The sequence below is a fragment of the Geotrypetes seraphini genome, chromosome 2, assembly GCF_902459505.1.
Source record: "Geotrypetes seraphini chromosome 2, aGeoSer1.1, whole genome shotgun sequence".
In the NCBI taxonomy this organism is placed as follows: domain Eukaryota; kingdom Metazoa; phylum Chordata; class Amphibia; order Gymnophiona; family Dermophiidae; genus Geotrypetes; species Geotrypetes seraphini.
Window position 1 is genome coordinate 81,011,440 of NC_047085.1, and position 26,063 is coordinate 81,037,502.

Below are 26,063 nucleotides of genomic sequence, written 5' to 3' on the forward strand. Positions count from 1 at the left end.
AATATGGCCATAGTGGCTGCTGCGGGGGGGGGGGGGGGGGGGAGGCCGGGGTAGGAAGAAGGGGAAGGGAAAGTGCAGGCGGAGAGATAGGGATTCCTCCTCTTTAACCTTCTTCGTCTTCCTCCTAATCTCAGACAAGAGCAGCGGGTGCGCAGGCTGGGCAGGAGGGCCAGAACAGGGGGTCTCCGGTGTTAGTGGCACTCACCGAGGTCTGGGAGAAGGTGCCCAGGGAGTTGCGCCACAAAATTCGGAAGCGGGCTTGTATCGACATTTTCCGGCTCATCGAGGGAAGGGCGCGTAGGAAGAATAAAAAGAAGGTGAAAAAGGAGGATGGTCGGGTTAAATCGGGTCAGGTCTCCCATAATGTCGTTAACTGGATGCGGGCGTTTCTGAGGCTAGCTAGCGTGTGGGGCCAGGAACGTCCTCAGTATTATGGTCTGCTTTTGGCTTATGCTGACTCCATTCTCAATGCCTATCATCGCTTCAGTAGTTGGGCTTGGCTCAACTATGACTAAGTAGGAAAACCGACACATGTCGTGGGGTACCCAGGATATCAACCTGTGGTTCACACACATGGCTCGGCCGAGTGGCGCAGCTGGAAATGGCTCGGTGCGGTCAGCGCAACAGGGCTTGATGGGTGTGAGTCATTCCTTTCGTTCCGCAGCGGGGCAAAATGGACAGGGTGCAGGGGGTGGAAATGACCTCTGCTGAAAGTTCAACAAAGCGACCTGCCCGTTTCCGGACTGTAGATTCCGGCACGCCTGTTCGCTGTGCAGAGTCACTCCGTGCTTAAATGCCCTAAAAAAGGTGTTGCCGTGCCTCCAGGGGCGGCCAAATGAGGTGGGTACCTCTGTGGTGCCCATCCCGATTAGGGTGGAGGCTCTCTGACTGTGGTTCCGCGATCGGAGAGCGGCAGTAGTTCTGGAGAAGGGTTTTGGTGAGGGTTTTGTTATCCCGTACAAGAAACCGGTCATCCCTGTCCAGGTTCCCAATGCCTCTTCGATGGCTAGACTCTGGGAGGTAGTTCAGTCTAAATTGCAGGAGGAGATTGGGCGGGGGAGCATTGCGGGGCCTTTTCGGGAGCATCTGTTCTCGATTATGATGGTCTCCCATTGGCGATCATTCCCAAGAAGGACCCTGGGAAGTTCTGGTTGATTCACAATCTGTCGTGGCCATTGGGTTGCTCCGTCAACGAAGGCATCCCTCGTGACCTTTGTGCAGTCCGCTATTCCTCCTTTAACTGTGCGCTTTGACTTATTTTGCAGGCAGGGCATGGTGCACTTCTGGCTAAAGTGGACATCAAGTCCGCCTTCCGGCTGTTGCCAGTACATCCCTCCTCTTACCCGCTGCTGGGTTTTCGGTTTGAGGGTGCATTCTATTACGATCGTTGTTTGCCGATGGGCTGCTCCATTTCTTGTGCATACTTTGAAATGTTTAGTATGTTCTTGTACTGGGTCACGGTACAGAAAGCACGGGTGGATTCTGTAGTGCACTCTCTGGATGACCTTCTCTTCATTGGAGCGGCGGATTCAGCGGTGTGTCCCAGGTTAAAGGCCACGTTTGAAAGTGTGGCCTCTGAATTCAGGTTCCCTTGGTGGAGGATAAATCGGAGGGACCCTCTACGGTGCTTACTTTCTTGGGTATTGAGCTCAATACCATGGCTATGGTCACCAGGTTACCACAGGGTAAGGTGCGGCAGCTGTTGCTGCAGATATCACAGGTGGCTGAGTCACACAAGGCTGTCAGTTTTGTTAGTGGCCCCCCCCAATGTATGGTGGTAGGGGTTAAGTGAAAAGGCGTACTGACAAACGCTGGTCCCAGATTCAGTTCCCTCACTGAAGTTTCATCAGGAAGTAGAATAATAGGCACAGCCAGAGGTGATTGCATAAAGAATATATTATAGAAATAGGCTTACAGAAAAGCAATATTTATAAGCATTACAATTAAGCAGAGAGCAAAGCAGTTTCCCTGCTTTACAGAGTCCAGAAGGAAGTGTGAAGTTTCAGGGAAAGGCAGAGAGAGAGAGAAAGAGAGCCAAGACCCCTCTCCTCCACAGATTGATAGATAGATTGATAGCTAGATTGATAGAGCAGAGAGGAGGCTTTTATACCTTGGAATCCCATTCTGAATAGAGAAAATATTGTATGTTCCAGTATCTTTCTGTTTAGAACTTGCAAACTGTTTGAGACAATGGTCAATTTAATTGACAAAGGAGGGTGTGATACTTGCAAGCATGGAAGATGGGATTAAGTCTCTGGCTTGATCTGTGCACTTGGACCCAATGTCCTAAGCACCCTCTTAATCAGACATTAAGGCCTTCGCTGACATAAGTAATGCCAACTAAAAATACTGAATGGTAGCGATAGCTAGGCTGACAAAGGCTACTCTGCAAGATGTTCAATCGCTGTTAGGGTCGCTTAACTTTGCTTGCTGGGTCCTGCCTATGGGTCGGGCCTTTGCACGGCGGCTCGCAGTGGCCACCTCTGGTGTGTGGGATCGTCGACACTTCGTGCACATCTTGGCTGGCATGCGGGCCGATCTCTGGATGTGTGCCCTTTTCTTTACCCATTTTAATGGGACGCTTCTGATTCAGCAGCCCGAGTTGTCTAACCAGGATTTGGAGCTGTACTCAGATGCGGCAGGTGGACTAGGTTTCGGCCTTTACTGCCAAGGGGACTGATGCGCAGCATGGCACCAGCTGCATGGCAACGGAGTGGAGTTACATGCAATGTGACTCTCCTGGAGCTCTTCCCACTGTTGGTCGCCTGTGAGCTCTGGCCTGCCCAGTTATGCAATAAGCGCGTAGTCTTTTGGTGTGACAATATGGGGGTAGTGGAGGTGGTTAATCGGCAGGCTGCGAAGTGTTTGAAGGTTAACGTGTTGATGCGCAAGATTGTCCTGCGTTATCTGCAGCTCAATTTATACATCAGGGCTAGGCATGTGCCAGGGGTGCGAAACTGTATTGCTGATGCTCTCTCTCGATTTAACTTTTCGCAGTTTCGTCTGTTGGCACCCGGAGCGTGGCCCCAGGGGTTACGGATGCCAGAGCATTCATGGAGCCTGGTCGTGAAGGGCTTTGGGACATGTTGAGCTTGTCGGTGGCTCCGTCCACTTGGACTCGCTACAGTGCTGGATTCAGACGATTATTCGCCTTCCTTTCAACTCGGGGAAGGATCCTGGGGCCAGTATCAGAGGACTTGCTCGCTGATTTTGTTTTGGATTCCCATCGCATGGGTTTGTCCCGGGGAATGGTGGCGGGCCATTTAGCAGGCTTTGCTTTCTTTTCTAAGGCTTTGGGGTGGTGTTGCCCATCTTCTGGGTTTTTGGTGCGTAGAATGCTGGCCGCCATGGCCCTGATTGCGCTGCAGCAACTGGACTCGCGGCTGCCAATCACTCATGATTTGTTGGTGCGGATACTCACAGAGTAGCCAGCAGTGGTGCGGTCCCGATACGAGGAGCTGCTGTTCACAGTGGCATTTTGTCTAGCATTCTTTGGAGCCTTCCGTATCGGGGAACTACTTGTGCACTCCGCTGACTCAGTGGGCGCGCGTGGCCGCTTGTTGCAGCGTGTTCAGTATGGTGACAGCTCCGTTCGCTTATATATTGCCAGATCCAAGACGGACCAGCTGGGCAGGGGTCGCATGGTGGTTTTGCATAAGATCATGGGCAATGTTTACGTGCCCTGTTGCGGCTCTGTCGTCCTACATGGCAGTGCGTCCTCCATTGGGGCTGGCCTTGTTGTTGCATGTGAATGGGGTGTACCTTACGCGGTATCAGTTCTTAGCCATGCTGCGCTTAGTTTTGCGCAGGTGTGGGGAGGAGCCAGTGCACTATGGCACTCATTTGTTTAGGATTGGAGCGGCCACGTGTGCGTTTCTGGCGGGGGTGCCAGGAGAGGGGATTCAACAGTTGGGGCGCTCCTCGGGGGCCTAGAGGCAGTGGCGTACCTAGCATATGTGACAATTTTTTGACCCCCTCATCTATATGAAAAATATGATTTTTAGTAACAATCCACATATCGCACAAGAGTGTACCTAGGAAAAGTCAGCATCTTAAACACTGCAGTGAGCACTAGAACACCAACACATACATTGTAAAACTAAACAAGCCAGATCCTGCACAGTCAATTGATCCTGTACAGTCGATGCTATCAGAAAGCCATGTCCCTTTCATACACACAGACAGATACACCCTTGCCCAATATGGAATAATCACAAACTAAAAATAGAAATATGTAGACAAAAGTTAAACTGAACTGCCAAGAAACCAGACTCTGCATCCAATGCAACACCACACCACAAAAACAGTAATACATGTCCTCTAATACTGTGCAAAATATAAAGACAATAGATGTAAATTTGAAAAAACTGATACATAAGTAACATAGTAACATAAAAATAAAACAAATAATGAGAAATAAGAAAATACCATTTTATTGGTCTAATCCCCGTAAGCTCTGTCCTCATCCCCACAAACCACCTGATTCCATTCACACAAGCCTTGAATTGTTTTATACTGAACTTATTATATTAAAGTATAAAAAGAAACAATATTCTGTACAATTGTCAATTTATAAATCAGCGTCTTCTCCCCACTCTCTCTTCCCCATTTCCCTTCAGCGATCTCAGCCCACTCTCTCTCCACTTTCCTTCAGCGCAAACACATAAAAACAAGCAAATAATTTTATATCATTTTTATTCTATTCATTTATAGAAATTAAAGTCTAAATAATGCCAGTCACATAACAAAACATGATTTTACAAAAATAATTTCCTGCACTGTCAAGCCTGCAAGGATTACTAGATGTCTTTCAGCAGCTCCCCTCCCTCCCTCCCCCTTACCTTTGTGGCCAAGTCAAAATGATCTACCAACAATAAAATTTTAAAAAACACAAAACATACTGTACGCAGAGAAAATGTTAATTATCATTTATATTCCACAGATTTTCAAAGAGGTCAAGGCAGATGACTATGCAATCTCACCTCAGTAACAACTATCACGCCCATCTTCAAGAAAGGCTCAAGGGGAGACCCAGGAAACTACAGGCCGGTGAGCTTGACCTCGGTCCCGGGAAAGATGATGGAAGCACTAATTAAAGACAGCATCTGGGAACACATCGACAACTATGGGCAGTTAAAGTCGAGCCAGCATGGCTTCTGCAAGGGCAGGTCATGCCTCACGAACTTATTATACTTCTTTGAGGGGGTAACCAGCCAGGTGGATAAAGGGGAATCCATAGATATCATCTACCTTGACTTCCAAAAAGCCTTCGACAAGGTGCCACACGAAAGACTACTAAGGAAGCTATGGAACCATGGGGTGCAAGGGGATCAAAAACTGGCTGGCGGACAGGAAACAGAGGGTTGGAGTAAAGGGACATTACTCAGACTGGCAATGGGTCACGAGCGGAGTTCCACATCGGTCGGTGCTGGGACCGCTCCTATTCAATATATTCATTAACGACCTGGAAGCAGGAACAAAATGTGAGGTTATTAAATTTGCGGATGACACCAAACTATATCGCAAGGTCAATAACATGGAGGACTGCGAAGATCTCCAAAAAGATCTGACAACACTGGAAAAATGGGCCAAAAAGTGGCAAATGAGTTTCAACATAGGGAAATGCAAGGTCATGCATATAGGGAAAAAAACCCCGATGTTCACTTACAAAATGGGGGGATCAGCGCTAGGGGTGAGCGACCTTGAAAGAGACCTGGGAGTGATGGTAGACACAACATTGAAGGCGTCGGCGCAGTGTGCCACGGCCTCAAGGAAAGCAAACAGAATGTTGGGTATCATTAAGAAGGGTATCACGACCAGGACAAAGGAAGTCATCCTGCCACTGTATCGTGCTATGGTGCGCCCACACCTGGAGTACTGTGTTCAGTTCTGGTCGCCGTACCTCAAGAAGGACATGGAGATACTTGAGAGGGTCCAGAGAAGAGCAACTAAGCTAATAAAGGGCATGGAGGACCTCTCATATACAGACATACTGAAAAAGCTAGGGCTTTTCTCCCTGGAAAAGCGGAGACTTAGAGGAGACATGATAGAAACCTTCAAGATCATGAAGGGCATAGAAAAAATAGACAGGGACAGATTTTTCAAATTAAGGGGATCAATAAGTACAAGGGGGCACTCAGAGAAATTGAAAGGGGAGAGGTTTAGAACAAACGCCAGGAAGTTCTTTTTCACACAGAGGGTGGTGGATACATGGAACGCGCTACCAGAGGATGTGATAAACAGGAGCACGCTACAGGGGTTCAAAGAAGCTTTGGATAGGTACTTGGAAGACAAAGGGATTGAGGGGTACAGATAAGAGTAAAGGTAGATTATAGTGATGGGATTAGAGGTAAGTTACAAAATTAATCAGGGACCACTGTTCAGGCACTAGGCCTGATGGGCCGCCGCGGGAGCGGATCGTTGAGCAAGATGGACCTCTGGTCTGATTCAGCGGGGGCAACTTCTTATGTTCTTATCTAATATAATAAAACCCTAAGCCGCGCATGCGCACTCCCACCTGCGTGCTCCCGTTTTCCGTGCGTTGTAGGGCACCGAAGGTAGGAGTGCGCATGCGCGTGAATCTCTCTCTCTTTCTCTCTTCCCCCGAGGCGGATGTCGGCCGCGGCGGCTGTTGGCGGCTGCAGGCCGCAGCGGGCGAGCACGGAGCACGGAGCCACCAGCAGCGGGTGGCGGTCAGCCCGAGAAACCCCTGACCTACAGGCCGGGCCGAAGTTTCTGTTTTAACTTAAAAGACGCTGCAGCCGCTCCTCTCACGAGCCGCTCCTGCGTCGGAGAAGGCGGCGATCGTGAGAGGAGCCGCCGCAAAGTTACACTGGTTGGGGCTCAGGCTGTTGGGTCTGTGCAGGCTCCTCTCAAGGTAAATGGAGGGAGAGGGAATGCTGCGACTGCTGCACAGGGAAGTAGGGAAGAAGATAGGAAGAAAGACAGCGGGACAAAGAGAGAGACAGAAATAAAGACAGACAGACATATATTCTAGCACCCGTTAATGTAACGGGCTAAAATACTAGTACAAAAATAGACAAATATATCCCCTCCCTTTTTACTAAACCACGATAGTGTTTTTTAGCACAGGGAGCTGCGCTGAATGCCCCACGTTGCTCTTGACGCTCATAGGCTCCCAGTGCTAAAAACTGCTATTGCGGTTTAGTAAAAGGGGACCATAATGCAAAATATAGACAGCATATATAAATTCTCAAAACGGACACATTTTGATCACTAAATTGAAAATAAAATCATTTTTCCTACCTTTGGTAATTTTATCAGTCTCTGGTTGCACTTTATTCTTCTGACTGTGCATCCCATATTTCTTTCCTTCTTTCAGCCTCCTGTATGCTTCCTCTGCCCCAGACCTCATTCCCTCCCCCAAGTTTTTCTTTGTTTCATCCTGTCCCCTTCTTTCTTTCTCTCTCCATGCCTCCTTTCTTTCTTTCTGTCTGTCTGTCTTTCTCTCTCTCTTTCCGTGCCCCATTTCTTTCTTTTACCCTGCCCCTTCTTTCTTTCTCTCTCCTCATGCCCCCTTTCTTTCTCTATGTTTGTCTTTCTCTCTCTCTCTCTCTCTCCTTGCCCCATTTCTTTCTTTCACCCTGCTCCCTTCTTTCTCTCTCCATGCCCCCTTTCTTTCTCTGTCTGTCTTTTTCTCTCTCTCCGTGCCCCATTTCTTTCTTTCTTTCACCCTACCCCCTTCTTTCTTTCTCTCTCCCCATGCCTCCTTTCTGTTTGTCTTTCTCTCTCTCTCTCTCTCCGTGCCCCATTTCTTTCTTTCTTTAACCCTGCCCCCTTCTTTCTTTCTCTCTCCATGCACCCTTTCTTTCTCTATGTCTGTCTTTCTCACTCTCTCCACATGCCCCATCTTTTTTCTTTCTTTCTTTGTTTCACCCTGCCCCTTTCTTTCTTTCTGGATCCCTGTCCCCCTCCCCTTTCTTTCTTTCTGGCTCCCTGTCCCCCTCCCCCCTTTCTTTCTTTCTCCCTTCCCTCCCCATGCCACCGCCATTGGGAAACATGCTGCTGCCACCGCCACCGGAGAAAGGCTGCCATTGACCATCGGAAACAGGCCGGCTCCGAGTTCGTCCTGCTTCTCTTCCCCGCTCTCGGCCAGGCAGCCAGGCAGCGATTAGCTGGCCCAGAACGTCCTCTCCGACGTCAGAATTGACATCGGACGGCTAGAGTTGGTCGGCTCGCGGGGAAGAGAAGCAGGGAGGGAGAACTTGGCGCTGGCTTGTTCTTGATGATGGCAGTGGCAGCCTTTCCCCGGTGGCAGCCTATTCCATGGTGAGTGGCCAGCTGTGCATCCCCTTGGGCTGTGCACCCGGGGTGAAACAACCCCCCGCCCCCCCTTGGTACGCCACTGCCTAGAGGAGTTATATTTGCCCTCATGGGATGGCCCAGAGGATGGTCTGGGGGATACCTAGACAGGGCGGATCTGTTGGGGATTCTAAGTAGGGGTTACTCGGTTCATGGGAGGTGCAGGTGGTTGACAGAGGTTGTTTGCATGCTCTGCGCCACCACTTTACTAACTCGGCTTTTCTTCCTGGGTTGGGTTTGATTGCTGAGTTTGCCTTGCAGACGCGGTGCGGCGGCTGCGTACGGTGTGGATTGTCGGGCACTCCTTCGTACACTGGGCAGGGGAGCGTGACATGATCCGGCCCGGAGGCCAGCACCTGGGTCTGCAGCAATTGGGAATTCGCATTATCTGGTGGAGTCAACGGGGCATGCGATGGCATCAGCTGTTACCATTGCTGGCGGACTTCCGACATCGTCCTCATCGACCGGATGTGTTGCTGCTGCACTTGGGCGGTAATGACGTGGATTCCCAGATGGGGAAGCATCTGATTGACACTATTCAGGGTGATCTTCGGGTGGTTTTGGAATGGTTCCCAGGCACGATGCTGGTGTGGTCAGATATTATTCCCCGATCACGCCTGCTGGAGTCCCGGAGGTGGACCAGGGGTTTGTGTAAAGTCAACCGTCAAGTTGGGCGGTGGGTGGAGTTTAGGGGAGGGTTTCAAATTAGACAAGAGTGGGTGGATGTTTCCTGTTCAGGTTTATTCACGAGGGATCAAGTGCACTTGTCCGACGGTGGCTGGGATTTGCTGTTGGACGATTTCTCGATGGGTTGTGAACGTTGAGCGCTGTCTTAGTCACAGCTCTGTTCATTGGGGGGGAGCCTGAAATGGCATTACAGGCCCTTTGGCGGTATCCCAAGCTACTGGCTGCTGGGCTCATCAGGGGATGAGCGGTGGGCCGGCTGGGAGCCGTGCCTGGTGGGTCAGGTGACCCTGGAGAATGGGGCATGTGGGGACATAGAAATTCACGGCTTTGCGGTATATAAATAAATTGTTGTTATTATTATTATTATTATAAGAGTGGAGGCTTTGGATTTGGCCAGGAGCAGGACACTGGAGACTTTAGTAAGGGCAGTTTCTCTAGAATGGGCAAAAGCCAAATTTAAGCGGGTCAAAGATAACTTTGAGATAAAAGAAAGTGAGCAGCACATTCAAGTAGCTTGGATAAGAAGAGGAGGAGGGAGACAAGATAGTTGAAAGGGCAGGTAGGGTCCAGCATGTAACAACAGCATGTTTGAAGGCATTGGGCACAGTTGCAGTGGAGAGTAATAGATTGAGGATATAGCAGATAGATGGAATGACAATAGGAGAGATAGTGGTAAGTAGATGAATGGGGATGGGATCAGAGTAACAGGTGGTGAATTTGGAGGAAAGAAAATGTATAATTTTCTTCTCAGTAATTTCAGGAAAAGAAGAAAGGTGGCAAGGGACATGGGGGGAGGGTTGGTAGAACAGGCTGGGGAGGTGGTTTGGTTGAAAACTCAAGGTTAATTTTGTGAACCTTGCGTAGAAGTACTCAGCCATAGTCTGGGGTGGGGGAGTGATGGATGGGTTGGAGCAGGGGGGGACCTTGAGTAAGGAGTTCAGTTTGGCAAAGTGGTGCCGAGGGTTGGAGCAGAGAGAGTCAGACAAGCAGGTGTAATAATCTTGTTTGGCAAGTGAGAGAGCAGATTGGACGGATATAATAACCTAAGCACTCATCATCAAAATATTGTTGTCAAAATACTGATGCCTGTATTGTATGATCAACCTAAATATGGCTCCCAACAGAACATTTTCCCAAAACGAACACATTACAAAAAAGGAATACCTAAAATTAAACATGAATTGAAATTGGAACAGAGCCATGAACCCCCCCCCCCAAAAAAAAAAAAGTTGATACTCTGATAATAAGTAATACCATTATTTTAATAATGTGTTCCCTTACTTTAAATTTTCTGAAAATAAAAAGCTTAGCAGTACAAAAGCATATAAAGACGTTTCCTAGTCCATAGCTTCTTGGGTTGCAGAGTTTTGCATTAGTGTTAGAGCTATGCCATCTTCTGGCCTTCCCAAGAACCAGCTAAAGAGTTGATCCTGATTTTATTTTTACAAACTGATCTTAACACGCAGGAAGATCTGTTATGATCTGCTTAATACCCATACTGCTCATGCTTGTGTAATAAAGAATAAGAGGTGCATTTTAAAGGGATTTATTCAGCCTACTAAGGAGTTAGCTAGATCCCTTGAGATGAAAATGTTTCCCATACTGAGGGAATAATTTTATAAATCTTCTTTTCACAAGTAAACCTCATTTTACCTGTAGAAAATGTCTAATTACCTATGTTTGTTATGTTGTTCATATTTTCTATGCTGATGGTGCTTGTTTTGCAATGTACACAGCCGCTTCTGTTATGTGTCTGCTTATCTTGTATCCTGTTTGCTCCTCTGATTGCCTTTAATAAAAATGATTTGCAAAAAAAAAAAAAAAAAATTATTTCAAGAGTTACGCCTGTATAAAATAGGCATGGACATTCTTTGCATCTACCTTTATGTGACTGGAATATAGGTAAATATTCCAGATAGGTAAATCATAGGCTGAGTCACGAGGTATGCATCTATTTTATAAAATACACACACACATGTGCATTCTTCATGCCTGTACATTAGAACATAAGAAAACCTTACTGGGTCAGATCAATGGTCCATCTAGCCCAGTAGCCCATCTTCATGCTGGCCAATCCAAGTCAATAGTACATGACAAAAACCACAATAGTAGCAACATTTCATGCTACTGATTCAGGGAAAGCAGTGGCTTCTCCCATGTCTGTCTCAATAACAGATGATGGACTTTTCTTCAAGGAAACTGTCCAAACATTTCTTAAAACCAGCTACATTAGCCGTTCTTACCATAACCTCTGCTGTCTAAAACCACTCCCATTAGAGGGGCCTTAGGGATCTGGCCAATCGGAGCCTTAGGCAACTTTGGGGGTTGGAGGTTCAGGGGGTTTGGCAGGAGAGAGTAGGCATCCCTTGTGCCAGGGATGTTGTGGGGGGAGGGGTGTTGGCAGGAGGGAGTGTGCATTCCTCCTGCCTCGGATAGTGTGTGAGGAGGTCGGTGGTGGCGGCAGGAGGAAGTGGACATCCCTCCTGCTGGCCGAATTGCAGTGGGGTTCTGGGGTTCCCTACCGCTGCCACTCAGCTGATCATATCAGGGGGATTCCCTTGCCATGATCAGCTCAGCAGCAATGCAATTCTCTAAATGGTATACATTGACACTGGTTAGAGAATCGAGGTGGTTAGGCGGAGTTAGGCATCTGTCTGTTACGACAGATGCAATTCTATATAGGATGCCCGTGTGCTATTCTCAAAAGCCACTTAGGCGACTGCTGAGACCAGGCATCCTATACAAAATCAGGCTCTATCTCTTTACTTAACCTCTCAACCTTTGTTCTCTGCCCCTAAAGATCCCCAGACCAGGTACTTACTTTATGGGGCCACTGGTCTTTGCTTTGGCTGAGGGTATGCATATCACAATATATTGGTAGGTTGTGTCACAGATCTTACATTTTTCCCTGTGCACTTAGGGCAATCAGAGTAACATAGCAACACAGTAAATGATGGCAGATAAAAACCCGTGTGGTCCATCCAGACTGCCCAACAGTATATTTTTTCTTTGATATTTCTGCCGTAGAAGTCTGCCTGGCACTGCCATTAGGTTCCAACTACTGGAGTTGCCATCCAAGCTCACTCCAGCCTTTCTAAACCATCCCAAAATATTGTAGCTTCCATTGAAGCCCTCCCCAGTCCATCTATATAGCCATATACGGTACACTGATCATACAAGTCTGCTTAGTTTTGGTCCTAGTTCTTCAATTTATACCCTTCATTTTTTGATTAGAAATCCTTTGTGTTTCTCCCATGCTTTTTTGAATTCTGTCACTGTTTTACTCTCCACCACCTCCCTTGTGAAGGCATTCAAGATATCCACCACCCTGTCCATGAAAAAATAATTTTTTTAACATTACTCTTAAGTCTACCGCCCTGTAGTCTCAATTTATGCCCTCTAGTTTTATCATATTCCCTTCTCTGTAAAAGATTTGGTTCTGTATTATGCTGTACCTCCTCTCCTCTAGATCTTCCAGTCTCTCCTTGTACGTCTTTTGGCTCAAACCCCTTACCATTTTCATCGCCTTTCTCTGAGGGTCTATTAGTCAAATTAGAAAAATACATACTAGTAAGTTAAAATATAATTTAGCAAATGCATGATTGATTACAACATGGCAAAAAAGAGGATACATATAATAGTATCAAAATTTATCTCCTTACATGAAATCTAAATAAGATACATTTGCTTCTTAAATCAGTATCTCACTTATTATTCTTCCTGCATGGCATTCATATTGTATATGTTTATAATGCTTTTGATCTTTATTGTATTGTTCTTGATTTTATATTGCTTTTGATTTTTGCTGTCCTCCACCGAGAGCATTCAGTTGATTAGGTGGAAAATAAATCTAATAAACCAATGTTGGCCATCTCCAGTGCAATCTAATCAGATGAATTTCTGCCACCTGGTTACCCTTATCTCTTTTATATCTCCGTCTGCCAAATTTCACTTTTCAGTTCTATCATTTAATGACTCATACATCTTTGAATGAGCTATCAAGGCGGTGTTTCTATCCTGATATAATTTATTTGTATGTCAGCACTTTATGAGAAAAAACATGCTATGTTTTCTACTTTAAAAAATAGACAGGAATGATAGCTGAGCCTAGCAAAACTTGTCTTTCATATAAGCATAAGAAAAAGTAGTGCAGAAGTACCAATTTGAAGCTCATATGTATGCAGTGAAATAGGAACATTTCATACTTTAACTTGAATGTGCAATAGTGGATCAATTGGACTCCTGAGGAAGGCATCCACTGCCAAAACACAGACCGTGTTGAGTCACATATTACACTCCCTATCACCATGCATATTTGGGAACTACTACAATCAAGAATTGCTCCTATAATAAAAAGGTGTGTTCATCCAGATACCGTGGTTTTTATCCACTTTGTTTTGTGACTCTTTATGGCTGGAAACCTACTGACATGCCTGTATGAATTGAAGGTTTTCTGAGGGAAGTAGCTGAACCTCAAAAGAAACCCTGTACATTTTTCATTGGTGTAAAAAATCGAATAAAAGGAAAAGGCTGCTGTGTGGAATTGCAGGAAGAGAAGCCTACCTGTGATTTGACAAACAGCCTGGAAGTTATATCATGTAACACTGTATCTAGACAGAAGTTTTTGGTGTGACAAGATAGGTATGTGGGGGGGGGGGGGGGGGGGGGGGGGGAGAGAGTCCTGAAGCCAATTCAAACATTATGAGGTTCATAATCAAAACAGAAATACATCTAAAAACCTACCCAAATCGGCACTTGAACGATCTAAAAGACAGGTCGTCCAAGTGCCGGTTTTTAGATGTATCCAGAGACTTTTTAGGCCTGTGAATGCCGCTATACACCCAGAGCTGAAAGGAGTGTTTTTGGAGGAGTGGTTAAGGCAGGAAGTAGGCGGGATGTGGGCTGACCTAGATTTAGTTGTACTGCAGGGATAATCGAAAGTTTAACGAGACTGCGCAGATGGAACTTATATGTTGTGACTTAGGTGATCTAAAAACAGGTATAAGTGCCCAGAAGGTATCAAAAGTGACCAGATTACCACTGCAGGGACAAAGTACAGACCCAAAATTATATATAGGATGAGAAAGAACATATACTTCTTGAAAAATACCCTTTTCAAAAACAATTTCAAAATCCTTAATCCTAATTATTCAGAGGTGTTATTCTGCTGTGAATAGCTTTTAAATATCTAAATCGCTTTCAATTATTTTCAAAGGGGCAGAGCCTCAGATCCTCGTGTGTTGTAAATTCTTTAACAATCACACTAGAAAGGGAATTAACTTCACTGGCTCTTGCTCCCCTCCTGCCCTGTTAAACCAAAAATTTGTTCATGGTTCAAGGGGGTGGGGGATGCAACGGGGACAGGAGGAGTTGGGCTCCCTCCTGCCCGGATCGGATCGGGGGGGTGGGGGGTCTTGTCTCGGCAGGAGAGATTGGTTATCTCTCCTGTCACGATGGCGATTCCCACCCCCACGAACCACGGCACTTCAGGGAGAGGATCGCGGCAGGGGAGATGAGGCATCTCTCCTGCCGCAATCGTTGCTGGGGAGGGGTGTGTGGATTCTATAACCAGTGTTCTTTCTGACAGACACTGGTTACAGAATCCAGCTTTTAGGCAAAGGACTGGCCTCTCCTTCGCTTAAAAGGTCTGGGTTTGGACATTTGGGACTTAGGCTGTTTTTTGGTTGGTAATGTGTTGTAAATGTAGACATAATGGTGGTCTGGGCATTTAAACAGCTGAACGTAGAGGTGGGCCATTCTCAAAACCTAATTTTGGACATTTTTTTTGAGAATGGACATTTTCCCTGCTTCTACTTTCAGCATTTAGGGCCTAGGCCAAAAGGGGACTTAGATGTTTTTTGTTTTTTTTTAATTATGCCCCTCCACATGTTTGTAGCACTGTAAAAATGTTTCTGGAGCTCAGTAATAGCTGAAGTTGGTCAAAGTTACAAATAAAATTCTTGCAAGTTAAATATTGAAATATTTTAATAAGAGTAATGATTTTGAGTATAAACACACCTGAATTTAGTGATTAAACTTTTAAAATGAAGGTTTTTGAGTTTAAAATTAATTTAAAATTGAAGTTGGAATGTGCAGAGGTTTGTGTGCCTTTGAGAGGAGCTCTTTGATTGCCTGCAAATGTCCAGTTAGGAACCTTGCTGAGGTTTCAGTTAGGAGAGAGTAACTTAAGACTTAAAGAGAGAAGAAGCCTATGCTGTTTGTTCTGCATGTGAGGACATTTTGTAGAAAAAGTTAAATATCAGATAGTGAAAATAAATAAATTGTTGAGTGTATGTGAGAGAAAAGTTTGAGTAACAGATTAGCCTCCTCCATCCCTTTTACTAAGCAACGATAGAGGTTTCTACCGTGGCCTGGAGCGCTAAATACTCCAACGCTGCTCCGAAGCTCATAGGAATTCTATGAGTGTTAGAGCAGCGTTGGAACATTTAGTGCCCCAGGCTGTGGTACAAACCTCTACCGCAGTTTAGTCAAAAGGTGTGTGTGTGAGGGGGGGGGGGAGATTTTTAAAATTTGATCTCTTGGAATAAATCTGACTTTCAGGCGTAGTTAAGGTAACCCTGATTTGGGAATTGAAATTCTGAGTGTAAATATTTTTAACTAATCTTTATTTGAGGGAGAGTCAAGTTGTTCTTGAGAGAGAATTAATTTTTGTAAAAAAATTGATGCTGAAGGGACATAAGAGTTCCTCTGATGTTTTGAGAAGCCTGTAAATGTTAGCAGCTTAATACTGTTTACCCTGCTGTAAGAGTTTACATTTTTAAGATAATATAGAAAAAGCTGACTACTTTATTTCCAAAGGATTCAGCTGGTGGATTAATGCCCTGATCATGTGAAAAAAAAACAATTTTAAAACTGAGGCTTTACCAGTGAAGCTCATTTTTATTGTAAAGAGTGCTTGGCATGAATGTGTTTTGAGTGAAATTTGTTGGCTGAGACAACTGAAGTCACCTGAAGAATTCCAGACGAGCAACTTGCTCTCAAATAGCTATTTTAGGGAGAAAGATAATTTAGGGCTCCTTTTACAAAGGCGCGCTAAGGGTTTTAGCACACGCTAAACCTACACGCGTGCTAAATGTAAACACATGCATGTTAGTCTATGGACTCGTTAGCATTTAGCGTGTGCATAGGTTTAGCGCATGCTATAACGGCTAACGCACCTTTCTAAAACAGGGTCTAAGTATAGACAGGGCACCAGTCAAATAAATTTATTTGATTTTTGATGTATTTAGCCAAATAGTGTACAGGTATCCTGAGCAAGCAGGTTTACACTTCAGAGAGCCAGACTCTCTCCAGTTGTTTTATTTTAAGTTTACAGATGAAAAGTTTAAGACAGATGAAGCAATGAAACAAGAGAGCATGAAGAAAAGATAAGTACAGAAAGAAGAAAAAGGGCATTTTAAACACCATTCTGAGAGACTGAGAGCCGGATTCTCAAAATTTACTATGCCTTTAACGATGGTCGCTAAAGTTTCCAAGTTTATTAAAATTTTTGATAAAACGCAAATCAAGATTTCTAAGCATTTTACAAATTGTATTAAAATAAGGGGAAAACACTAAGAGGGGCATAATCAAAAGGAACGTCAAAGTCCGTTTTCATCTAAGTCGCAAGTTGTCCAAAGTAAAAACCAGCCTAGGACACATTTTTGAAAAATACGTCCAAATATTTTTTTTGTTTCGAAAATTGTCTAACTATACGTCCTGCCGATCTGATTGTCCAAGTCACTAAATCATCCATATTTATACCACATTTTCATCCAACTTTTTGGCCAAGTCAAAAATGCCTAGAACAAGCCCTGTTGGACGTGGGAGGGGTCTGCAAAGTAATGGACTGAACACCCAGACATGGCACCTAAATAGTGGGGTACCTTACAGAACACTGCTGTGAACTTCACAAAAAGGGTGCCATGTCTTCTCCTCACTACAGCTCCCTTATAGGTCATGGTGAGCCCCCCCAAACCACCTCCAGAATCCCCTAGACCCACTTATCTACCACCCTAATAGCCCTTATGGCTGCAGGAGCCACTTATATGCCCGTAGAAAAGGGTTTTAGGGGTGTACAGGGGAGTGCACATGTTTCATTATCAATGCAGTGATTACAGGGGCTTATGGGCATGGGTCCTCCTCTCCATGTGTCCCTAACCCACCCCCAAGACGGCTTAAGCCTCCTCTGTGCTGGACGACTAGGCTTTCTTATGCCAGGCTGCCAGATGATGATGGTCTGGAGGCTGAATTTTAAAGGTGTGGATTATGATTTTTATGAGATTGGGGGGGGGGCGTCGGTGATCACTGGGGTAGTGTGTGGGGGGCCTGTATTATGTGTTTGCAGTGCTTATCTGGCGACTTTAGGTGGATTTTTGTGACTTAGACCATGTTTTACATGGTCTAAGTCACAACGTCCAAGTTCCGTCAATCCTGGGCTGTAAAACTTTCGGTTATACATGCTGTATGTCTAAGTCTAAGCCGGCCCACGTCCCGCCCAACTCCTGCCCTCGACACTCCTCTTGAAACGCCCTGTTTAGCTTTGGTCATTCAGCGGCACTATGAAGGCCTAGGTCATTTACAAATAAGTCCAAAACCCGTTTTTATTATCGGCACTTGGACATATTTTGACAATGTTCGTCCAAGTGCCGACTTAGGCCGTTTTTTTTACGTTTTTCTCTTTCGATTATTAGCCCCTGAACATAAAGGGTAAACTACAATCGGTTTAGCATGTAAGTTTTTACTGACCAATTATCAGAACGGCACACCGTGGTCTTTTCTGAGCTTTCTAGCAGCCTCGTAGTACAATGAGGTCATTACTATTAAAATGATAGTAAAATGGGCTCATTAATATTTAAATGAACACTCTGGGCTATTCTCTTTCATTGCCAAATGAAGCGCTGACTTTTAATGATCAAAAATTACTGGTTGGTCCAGGTGAAGCATCTCAGGCACGTGTTTCTGACTTTGGCTCATGATAAAAAAAAAAATTTTAAACACACTATTCACATAGATTATAGTAATATAGTGATTGGAAAAAAATCTCAAAAGCAGGCATCTCAAGCATGTGTATTAAAGACATGTCTTATACATGCTTGTTGAAAGCTGGAAAAAAATCCCAAAAGCACGCATCTCAAGCATGTGTATTAAAGACATGTCTTATACATGCTTGTTGAAAGCTGACAATTACACGTCCCCTCCCTTCCCCTCTATCCAATAGCGCTGGCATGCCTATGAATGACACAACATAGTTTTGCTGGTTTTTCTCCGCCCCTCCTATCTACCCATGCCTCTTTCCGTGGACTATTTTGCACATGTGCCAATCACTATCACCAGAAGAAAAGAATCTGACAGAAGGTAATTAACAGGATTAATAAGTAGAGTTCTTCTTGTCCCAAGTTGCTGGCTTAGGAAAATCAAGGACCTCAGTTAACCACCCTGATGCAGGTCAGCATATCCTGACCTTTTAAAACGTTGCTTCAGAGTGTTTCAATTTCCTTGTGCTGCAGGTTAGGAGGTGGGCATGTGTGGCTGTTAGCGTGCTGCCTGGGTGTGGCTCCTGCACAGCATTTTCAAGCCTTGTTTTTTTCTTTCTTTCTTTCTTTTTTTTTCCAAAAGAAATGCTCCTGTGAAAGTTTGCCTTTTTGGGATTTATTTTTGTTCCTGGACTTTAAAGAATAGTGGAGTTGTTGCTAATGACCAGAGACTGGGAGACAATTGGGCAGTTGCTGTAACAATCTCACGGCAAGTACAGTGCTGTGTTTGGGAAGGGAGGTTACAGCTGAGGGCACAGCATAAGATCTCATATAAATTTGGCGAATCTCCACAAACCTTATTTGCATGTACAATTCTTTGAGAATGCCTTTTTTGAATTGTTAGATTTATGGCCACTACTGCGACCCATCAGATTTTACCGACAATATCAGAGACACTTGCATACACACAGTTCTGTAAGGTGTTGAAACCTTTGGTCACTGAGAAAGAAAAATAAAGAGGAGGAATTAATTTTACAAAAATATCAAAAGTTGAATTCAAAATAAATTTGAAAATAATCTAAGTGAGAAAATACTTAGCTGAGATTTGTCTGAAAAGTTTATGTTCTGTAAGATAGGATTCAGACAGTAATTGGTACAACTGGGTCCAATTTAGTTCTAGGCTAGCAAGAGGGAATACAAATTATTTTAAGTGCGCACTGCAAGATTTGAGTAAGAATATATTTGTTCAAAAAATATTTAGAAATGTAAGAAGATATTAAAAACAACTCTGTTCATGGAGGCTTTTAACTGAATGAGCAGTGATATTTTTATTAGTATATTGGAACTGTGTTTTATTTTGTATGTGTCTATGTTTTCTTATTATAATAATAATCATCAGTTTATATACCGCAAGGCCGTAAAGTTATAATTATGAATGTATTTTGTAAGCCACTTAGATTTAAGCGGGTAAGAAATGTTTTAAATAAATAAATATTTATTGGGTCAGAATGCAATAAATACAGCATTTGCACTTTTAAACAGTGTCATCTCTGTTATTACCTCAGGGAATCTAACACCATACCCGATCTTCTTTAATTAACACAAGCTCCTAGCCAGGTTCTTCAAGTCTTACTTCAAGTCAAAATTTGGTTAGTGTTTTCTCTGGATGCACCTTACCTCTGAGAAAGCGTACATCCTGAGGTAACACGGCTATGGATAACTAGATTTGAGAAGGCTGCAGTACCCTTGCCTGTAGAGTAGGGTTGTGGCAATAAGGAGCCTCTTACAGTTAAGTAGCAAATCTATAATAATAAAACCTTAAGCGCGCATGCACACTCCTATCTGCGTGTTCCGTGATCTATATGTCCATGGCAGGTAGGAGTGCGCATGCGCGCTTCAATTCCCCCCTCACTCACTGTAAGGCAGTTCGTCGGCGGCGCACCTGAACCCCCGTTGACCCTCCCACCACGAGAAGATCACAAACTTCCCGGCTCCAGCAGCGTCCGCAGCACTCTAAACACGCTGCTTCGCGGCCTTCTACTGCCCTGATTTCCTTTGCTGCGTCTCTGTCTCTGAGGATGTCATCAGGGATGCGGCAGAAGAAATCAGGGCAGTAGAAGGCCGCAAAGCAGCATGTTTAGAGTGCTGCGGAAGCTGCTGGAGCCGGGAGGTTTGTAGGTTGTCTCGCGGTGGGAGGGTTGGATGGGAGGGTCAGTGGGGTTGGCTGGGGGGGGGGGAGATGGAAACATGCTGCTCAACGGTTCTACTGCACAGGGGAATGGGAGGGAGGAAGGCAGGCTGGCTTCAGGGGGTGGGGGTGGGACAAAGTCTGGAAGGAAGTGAGGGGGACATAGGAAGGAGGCACTGGGGGCACTAAGGACATAAGAGGCACTGAGGGCACTAAGGACACAGGACAAAGGCACAGGGGGCACTAAGGACACAGGAAAGAGGCACTGGGGCACTAAGGACATGGGAAAGAGGCACTGGGAGCACTAAGGACACAGGATGGAAGCACTGGGGGCACTAAGGACATGGGAAGGAGGCACTGAGGGCACTATGGGCATAGGAAGGGGTACTAAGGACATGGGAAGGAGGCACTGGGGGCACTAAGGACATAGGAAGAGGCACTAAGGACATAGGAAAGGGCACTAAGGACATAGGAGGCACTGAGGGCACTAAGGACATAGGAAGGAGCACTAAGGACATAGGAAGGAGGCATTGAGGGCACTAAGGACATATGAGGCACTGAGGGCACTAAGGAAATAGGAAGGCAGCACTGGGGGCACTAAGGACATAGAAAGGAGGCACTGGGGGCACTAAGGACATAGGAAGAGGCACTAAGGACATAGGAAAGGGCACTAAGGACATAGGAGGCACTGAGGGCACTAAGGACATAGGAAGGAGGCACTGAGGGCACTAAGGACATATGAGGCACTGAGGGCACTAAGGAAATAGGAAGGAGGCACTGAGGGCACTAAGGACATAGGATGGGACACTAAGGACATAGGAAGGCAGCACTGGGGGCACTAAGGATATAGGAAGGAGGCACTGAGGGCACTAAGGACATAGTATGGGACACAATGGACATAGGAAGGGGGCCATGGAGAGGCAGGCAAGCATGGCACAACAGAGAAATACAGGCAGGCAAGGACCAGAGAGATAGACAGAAAGAAAGAAAGACAGACAGGGGGCCAGGGAGAGACACAGACAGAAAGAATGACAGACAGACAGCGTCCAAGGAGAGAGAGATACAAAGAAAAAAAAAACCCCAGACAGACAGACGTCTACTCTAGCACCCGTTAATGTAACGGGCTTAAACACTAGTACATGTATAAAGACTAGAATTCCATCATATACACATGTGTTCACAAATGCACTTAAATGACGATTTTCTGGTTCGATACTGTACTAAAAGGGGCTGATTCTATATAGGACAATGGTCTCAGTGGCTGCCTAAGAAGTAGCTGAGAATCATGTACCTGTGTCCTAAACAGAATCACGTCTGCCCTAACAGACAGACGTCTAAACCTCGCATTTAGTGCTCTGGGACGTAGTAGAAACCTCTACCGCAGCTTAGTAAAAGAGGGCCTATGATACTACAAATTGTTAAGAAAAAAATCAAGCAGGTTGGTAAACAGCACAATCGTCATGTCATCAGATACACCTCCAAGCATGAGCTAAGGTACTATTAAAAGGACTGTGTAAGAATAAAGATTTCAAATTCTTTTTAACGCTACATCTCTTCTCAAAGAGAGAGGAGCAATGAATTCTTAAAGAATTGGCACTAGATAAGAGCAGTGGCGTACCAAGGGAGAGGGCTCTTAGCTTTGGCAATGCAGTCAGCCACTAAGAATGATGCTTTCAGTGCAGACACATTTACTGAAGTGGTGACCTTAAAAAATTGCTTCTGCTCTTCAAATTCATGTGTTTTTTTTTTCTTTTGAAAAACTCCAAAGTCTTGTCTTTTAATGCAGGGTGCTTGGTCTTCATGTAGCGAAGCAGTTTTGAGGGTTTAATGGCTTTGTTGGATAGTCGCTCACCACATATTATACAAAGTGGGCTTGGAGAATGCGAATCACCTGTTGAAATGAACCCGTAATTTAAAAAAGACTCTTGATATTTTCTTTTAAAAGCAGCTCTCTTTTTGTTGGCAGTCTTAAAGTCTTCTGCTGTCTCATCATCATTGGATGTTTTCCCCCCTGATTTTTTTTCAGCATGACTTTTTAATGATATTGGGGTTTTGGTGCTTTCCTATTGGTCATTTGAATGACAGCGCTGACGTCCTTACATATTTTACAACCTTATGCTTTTGACGTTTGTCAGGAAGTTCCTGCTTTTTGATGACATCATTATTATTATCAGCTGTGAAGTCTTTTGTGTCTTTGCATTTTTTACATTTTTTGACGTCAGTTCATCAGCTGCTATTTGAATTAGTACACAGCATTCTTTTTGCAGTTGAGAATCGGTGGAGGAAGTTAGCTTTTTGGAAATGTCTTCTAATATTTTTGGTGAGTACCCTCTGTTAAGCTAGGATTTTTTGTAAAATTTATAAAAATAAGGCTTTTAAAATACGTCTGATGAATTCTAATAAATTAAAACTTTTACATTTATGTTTTCAGAGACCACCTTGTAAGATTTTGAGTGCATAATTTGGTTCCCTGATGCAGGATCAAAACGGGCTGATTAAGATAAGTTCTTAGCATATGAACTTGTAGCAGCATAAGAATAATTTTGACTGCTTTTTGCAGCGAAGAAGAGTATTTTCAAATTATTCAATTATATGCAACTAGTCTTTAAGCCCGTTACATTAAGGTGCTAGAATAGATGTGTGTGTCTGTCTTTCTTTCTCTCTCTCTCCTTGGCCGCTGTCTGTCTGTCTGTCTTTCTTTCTTTCTGTCTCTCTCTCTCTTTGGCCGCTGTCTGTCTTTCTTTCCTTCTCTCTCTTTCCTCAGCTGTCCACCACTACCATGTCCTGCTCCCCTTGTTCAGCAGCACCTCTTCCCTGCTCCCCCTGTCCAGAAGTAAGCCTGCTCCCTTCCTTTTACCTCCCCCACTGTCCAGCAGCACCCCTTCCCTGCTCCCCCTGTCCAGCATAGCCCTTCTCCCTTCATTTTACCTTTTTACCCGGTTGCGGCGCATGGGGCATAAGGAGGCAGAAGAAGGAGTGTGCGACTGTTTCGTGCTTTTCTTACGTTTCAAGCCCACCTGTTTCCAGTACGTGCACGCAACTGCAGGTGGGGGAGGCGGTTCCGGAGTTCAATCGAGCTGGTGACAACCAGTCAGTGAATCGCGCCATGTGAATGTGTGTGGCCAAGAAGATTGTTATTAAGGATGGTGGCACTGTGAGTTGAACCTTGGGCTTGTTCGTTTAGTGGGGGGCCAGGCCGCGTTATTTTCCCTAGGCAGGGTAGTTTCTTTCTTTTTATTTTAACTGTACCTCGACTTGGAGCTGCCTAACACTCTCCTTCTTCTGCCTCCTTCTGCCCCACACGCCGCAAATGGAACACGGCGGCAGGGATCATACCGTGTCAACTGCACATGTGCGGGTAAGGGTTTTATTATAGAGGATGACTGGGTGGTGAGGCGATATTCTTGGGGTTCACCCCTTGTTTTTACCTCCGTGTCTGAGCATATTTTTTCACTTTGAGTAATGACAATCTAATGTGTATAAGAAGTATATTTGATGCATTAGTGGAGTGATTTTATGCTATTTTTGATAGGGTTAGAGGTGGCAGATATGAACCTCAGTTTTATAGACAGAGTATTCTGCTGCCAGCAGATCCTCCCACTGATTATACATGACACTCGTTATTCTTTAAGTATTGTCCATTCTTTTCTGCAAAGTGAGGATGTTAGAAATTATAGTATGAGGTCAACCAGAAGGTTTGATTTTACTGGTGGATTATAGTAGAATTACTCCTTACTGCTGAGGCTGTTACATTCCTTAGGCTGTTACATTCCTTAAATAGAATGAAATGGAATCCTAAAATCTGAACCGATGTCACAAACATTGGTCACAGCCTACAGTCACTACAATGCACTTGAATCGAGACAGGCATACAGCAAGGTCAGGTTAGGGGTCCATCTTGCAGTGCAGAGCTAGGTCTTGTTTTACCTCCTCTGACTCCTTTTGCCAATCCATGGGTGTGATTTGACAATGATTTCTACCAACAAATAAAAGGAATTGCCAGTGGTGCCCCGATGGCTTCCTCTGTGATTAATTTGCATGAGAAACATCTCACTGAAGAGCATTACTGTCTTGACCTTCAAGGCAATGGTGTCAAAAGCTAAGTCAGCAGACATAAAGGTGGCATTGAAGTTGATACCAAAGCCTTCAATGCCTTCACAATGCACAATTCAAATGTTTTTTGACAAGCCAAGATTACAAAGATCATTCTTTTGTGGAAACATTATATCAATGACATTTTCATGATTTGGCAGGGTGATAAAATAATTCTACAGGAATTGTTTGGCTTAATAGCCTTGATGATAATCTGAGATTCCATTTAACTGTTGACAAAGAAAAGGTCCCATTTCATATAAAGAAGGGCAATTTCACACTGACTTACACCATCAACCCACCCACAGACGTAAATAAACTACTAGATTACAGAAGTTGTCACAGCAAGGCATTTAAAACAAATCTGCCTTTTGGCCAATTTTTACGATTCAAGAGAATATGCCCAAAGCCTACTTTCTTTGAAGCACAAGCAAACCTAATGAAGAAAAAAGGTTTTGAGGATTCCAAAACTGAATATGAATGAGATAATTTGCATACACTACCTCCATTCTATGCAAATCTCATGCATATTCATTATGGGTATCCTGGAAAATTGATTGTTTAGGCGTGTCCTGAGGACTAAGTTGAGAAACCCAGCCTAGAGATTGTATTAATAGAGTTACTCCTAACACCTTACACTAAGGGCTCCTTTTACTAAGCTGCGGTAGCGTTTTTAGGGCACGCTTCAGATTAGCGCGTGCTAACCGCCGCGCTATGCGGAAAAACTAACGCCAGCTCAATGGAGGCGTTAGTGTCTAGCGCGCGGCATTGTACCGTGCGCTAAGCACGCGCTAAAACCACTGGCACAGCTTAGTAAAAAGAGCCCTAAGTCATAAGATGATGGAGTTGTCTGCACACCACCATTCATACACTTGTCTAAGGATATTGTACAGAACTTGAAAATGCAAAGGCATGTTGCACAGACAGTGGTGTGCCGAGGGGAGGTGGAGGGGCGGACCGTCCATGTGCCATCTTGCTGGGGCACCAGAAGCTTTCCTACTCTCCACCTTCCCAGATCTTAAAACTCTTCGGTAGCATCTCCTAGCTGCAGCTCCCCTTCTTCTTTTTTGTTTTTTAATTATGATTTTTCATATTACACTTCTCCCTCTGTATTCGCGGTTTCGGCACTTGCGGTTTCACATATTTTTCGTTGGGTGACTCTGCCCCCCAAATTACATCATGATTAAAGTTCCTTTACTTTTGCTGTACTGTAAAAAAAAGTTTAGTGTTTACCAACATTCACTCTGCTTCCATGCTTTTTCCTACAAAATCGAAGTTTCAAAACTTTCACCCTGAAAATCGCTGGTTCACAGCGTGCACGTCATGATTAAAGTTCCTTTCCTTTTGCTGTAATGTAAAAAAAGTTTAACTTTTACCAATATTCAATCTGCTTCCATGCTTTCTCCTACAAAATCGAAGTTTCAAAACTTTCACCCTGAAAATCGCTGGTTCACATCGTGCACAGTGAAAAACGCTGCTTGCCAGCATCTATAGAGTGAAATGCTGTTTCCCAGCATGCATGGAGAAAATCGCTTGCCTGCTTAAAGCTTTCTGAATCGTTGCTTGCATGCTTAAAGCTCTAAAAGCTCTTGAATCGCTGCTTGCCTGCCAAAAGCATTGTGAATTGCTGCTTGCCTGCCAAAAGCATTGTGAATCGCTGCTTGCCTGCCAAAAGCATTGTGAATCGCTGCTTGCCTGCCAAAAGCATTGTGAATCGCTGCTTGCCTGCCAAAAGCATTGTTAATCGCTGCTTGCCTGCCAAAAGCATTTTTAATCGCTGCTTGCCTGCCAAAAGCATT

General features: G+C 44.7%; 1 protein-coding gene across 7 annotated transcripts in view; it reads right to left on the reverse strand.

Moving 5' to 3' along the window:
- NECAB1 (N-terminal EF-hand calcium binding protein 1) overlaps window positions 1–26,063 on the reverse strand; it is a 319,716-nt gene that overhangs the window by 264,597 nt on the left and 29,056 nt on the right. The window contains exons 1-2 of one of the 7 annotated variants that reach the window (XR_004538298.1): window positions 12,465–12,854; window positions 10,684–10,798 (exon numbers count right to left, since the gene is read on the reverse strand). The exons of 3 other annotated variants lie outside the window; for them this stretch is intronic. The gene's annotated coding sequence lies outside the window, so the exon portion shown is untranslated. Of the gene's footprint in view, window positions 1–10,683; window positions 10,799–12,464; window positions 12,855–26,063 lie in introns of those variants that run through there. 3 more of the 7 variants (XM_033933237.1, XR_004538299.1, XR_004538302.1) reach the window with 3 other exon arrangements.